Consider the following 3,960-nt stretch of genomic DNA (forward strand, 5'->3'; position numbering starts at 1 on the left):
AGTAAAAATATGCAACCCATGAATAAAACCCCCTTGGTGTTCATGTCGATGGTCTTGTGGAGTGGCCGCGTCTTCTCCAAAGGTGCCTCATCAAGGCTAGGGCATACCTCACCGTATCGGTGTCAACAAAAGCCACCCCCCCTCTCTTCCGAAAGAAATGCGATGTCAAAGGCCATAAACCCCTCCAAAATCTAGCCAAAAGATGGAAAATAAATTCTAAAATCAGGCTAAAATCATGACTTAAATAGGGCTGGAATCGGGCATCCACACGAGCGTGTGGAATTTCCACTAGCCTGTCTGAATCTCCAGGAAATCGATTGTCTATGGCCTATAAACAGTAACTACTATAGTAAATTGCTACATGTGTTGATGAAGTAGATCGTGGATGCATTTGTTGATGAAGTCTTGTAGTGAACAAACATAAAGACACAAGTTGTGCTCAAAAACATGTGAGTGTGTGTGATAACTGCTTGAGTAGACATATTTTTATATATGTTTTACATGCATTGAGCATCATTTTTACCATGGTTTATGTCTCATATTGGGCATTTGGTGTTCTTTTGTGCAATTAGGTTGTGAATGACTTGGAGAATTAAAATGGAGAAAAGATAGGCTATAAAGGCACAATGTTGAGAGTTCTTGGGCAATTCAAAGACCAATACATGAGAGGAGTTCATGAATGTGAAGATGTGTGCCAACTTCCAAGGAGATTCAAGTCACTTCACTAGTTGGAAGGGCACAAATGCAGTCACATCTTTATGTTCCTTCTCTTTGTGAAGATTGCAAGATCTCTCGAGGATGCGTCGATGAAGAAAAGCCTTATATCCTACCACATTGTCTTGTGCCCGACTATGTGGCCTCAAGAGGAGAATGTTTGTACCGCGTGTGTGAAAAGTACTGTAGCGAAAATGCAGCAATTTTATTGCAGTAGTACTGTAGCAATTTTACTGTAATAGTACCATAGTAGGGAAACATCTCACTGATTTTACTGTAGTGAAACACTATAGCAAAATTACTGTTCACCCGCCAGTCTGGAAAATCCACATGGGCCAGTGGGGGCTTATAAATAGCCATTTTGCAATATTCTTTGACATCTTTTGTGCGCCTTTTGAGGAGTGAGACGGCTAGGGTTTGGGAAGGAGGTCTAGGCCGATTTCATCGGTGTTCCTCATGAACTTTGATAGTTTCCTTCACCGTCATAGAATTTGGGAAGCCACCGATGAAATCGGCCTCACGAATTCAAGGCGGTTTCTCTATGGTTTTTGTTGCTCTTCATTGTACTAATCATTGTTTTGTAACTTGCCCTAGTAGGTACTTGGGCATGTGAACCCTAGGATCTATTCTTTTGTATTGATTTGCTTTATGTTTCTAGTTAATCCCAGTTGATTTGAGTTTTAACCTTGTGATTTCATTGCTTGCATGTGTTATTGATCTTTGTGATTGATCTACATTGTATGATTTGTTACTTTGATGTGAAAGGTCTCAATTAGAGTTAGAACTTCAAGGTTAAAGAGGGTTGAGAGGGTGAGTCATGAGATAGTGGAGTGTCCCTTTCCCATCTGATTGTGTGTTTCCTATCTCCGTATTCCCTAGACTCTATGCAACCATGTTTGGTGTGAGGCGTGAGTTGAGAGATTTCTCTGCCATGACCTTGTAGGGGGTTAGGGATCCTTCGCCGGGAATTAGGGTTAGATCTATCTTTAAGAATCGGTTTCACTCTTATGTATCCCTAGAACCTATTGCGGTCATATGGGGTATAGGGTGTGAGGTGTTGAGATTTAGTGATTTTATCACTGGGACCTTGTAGTAGACTAGTACCGGTTTCTTGGAGATGAGGACTGGTTGTTCTTGGATTACCTCAACTCATTAAACTCTGTTTAGAAGTATTTAGCGAATCTTGAACTTCATGTTAGATCCTAGAGGGAGCATTGCCCGGGTACCTCATCTTTATTAATTGAGATTCTCCCTCTATTTCACCCTTGCATATTCATCTCAGGTATTCATTTCTTTATACATTAGATCACCACACTATCCCATTACCATAAGGCTAGAAAGCAGAGAAGAAGTTAGTACTAGTAGTTCTGTTCCCTGTGGATTCGACTACCTGACTCACCGGGTATTTTATTACTTCGACACCCGTGCACTTGCGGTTCACACACGCATATTCAGATGTGACAGTATGCCAACCTCCATTGTGCTTGATGCAAACACACAAATCAGAGGGGCATAAAGGCAGTCACACTCATATGTTTTGACTTGTACAATGCTAGCAAGATCTTCATCAATGTGATTCCATTGAAGATGCAACGCGATCTAACACATGGATGTGTGCCCACTCATGTAGCCTCGATGATAAGACTGGAATCGGGAGTATTTTAAAGGAGAAAAGAAAGTCTGGAAATCCATATGGCCATGTGGAAAATCCACATAACCGTGTGGATGCTCGATTCCAACCCTATAAAGCCACGATTTTAGGATACTTTGGGAATTCGTTTCCCATCTTTTTCGCATCTTTGGAGGCGCTCACAACTAGGACTTGGAGAGGCTTTGGCAAGGTATTTGAAGTGGTTCTATCGCCTTCAACATCGCGTTCTTTCAGAAGATAGTTATTGGGGGAGCTTTTATCGGTATTGATTCGATGAGGTGTGCCCTAGGCTTGATGAGGAGACCCTTGGAGAAGATGAGGCTACTCCACAAGACCATCAATATGCACTTTGGGGGTGTTTTACTTATGGATTGCATGCTTTTAAATTCAATTTCATTGTTGATTATATCTTACTCCATGGAGAGCTAAACCTCTAGTCGTGCTTGGACTTGTAAACCCTAGGATGATTTTGTTTCATTGATCTTTTACTATGTTTCTTTAATTGATGTTTTAATTAAGTTCCAACCTTGAATTCTTGTTGAATCAATTTTCCTTTAGAGTGAAACTAGGGTTGAGAATCTATCTTCGTAATCTTTGTGCATGAGTGAAACACCATGAGAGTTAGACAAAGCAAGGTTGGAGAAGGTTGAAAGGGCGAGTCGAAAAGTAGTGGAACGTTCCCTTTTCCTTCCGATGTGATTTATTCTATCTCCACATTCCAAGAGTTCTTTACGGTCATGATAGAGTGAAGCGCTAAGAGACAAACTCCGCTGGGGCTTAGTTACGCAAGCAACAGAGTGAAGCGTTGAAGTAATCCTTAATGCTGGGGCTTAATTGTGACTAGGGGCATTTCGCAGGGTTAGATCTATATTAGGGTATAGGGTTTATCACTTGGAGTCCCTAGAGCTTCTTGTAACCCCACATAGTGTGAGGCATTGAGAGTATTCCTTTCTGCCGTGGCATAGTATATGGTTAGTTAAGATTGACCTTAGGTTTGGGACCGTGTGTTTAAGGATTTCCATGACTCATTAAACATTAGTTAGGAGACATAGTGAGTGGTCTTGCACTTGAAACAATAGTCCTAGGGAGAGCAATGTCCGGGTGCCCCACCTTCTATTGATTGCCTCTCATATCATTTCATTACGTCTCTTTCTTATTTCCTTTATTTTTATTTGCATTGATATTGTTCACACTACTCTTGAACCATCTTCACTATAGTTAAATAGAAATTATTGTGTTTCTGAGCACTATTCCCTGTGGATACGACTACCCACTAACCAAGGTACTTTATTATTTTGATAACCCGTGCACTTACGATACACACACGCAAGGGGTGTGTCATCTTCCCTTCTGTTTTCTCATGCTTTCTTTGGGGTTTGCCATGCTTTTGCCATTAGATTGCCACCACTCTCAATTACCCACTTATTCACTGTGAATCATTTGTAGAATCATGTTTTAATTACTTGGAAATGTTTGAATTCATGCTTTAATGCCATTTTAGAACTCTTGTCGTCAAATCTATGCCTAGAAACAATGTTCTAGAACCTAGGAGCATTACATAACTAGTCACATTAGGAGCATTACACGTGACACTC

The sequence above is a fragment of the Dioscorea cayenensis genome, chromosome 12 (assembly GCF_009730915.1).
Source record: "Dioscorea cayenensis subsp. rotundata cultivar TDr96_F1 chromosome 12, TDr96_F1_v2_PseudoChromosome.rev07_lg8_w22 25.fasta, whole genome shotgun sequence".
NCBI lineage: Eukaryota > Viridiplantae > Streptophyta > Magnoliopsida > Dioscoreales > Dioscoreaceae > Dioscorea > Dioscorea cayenensis.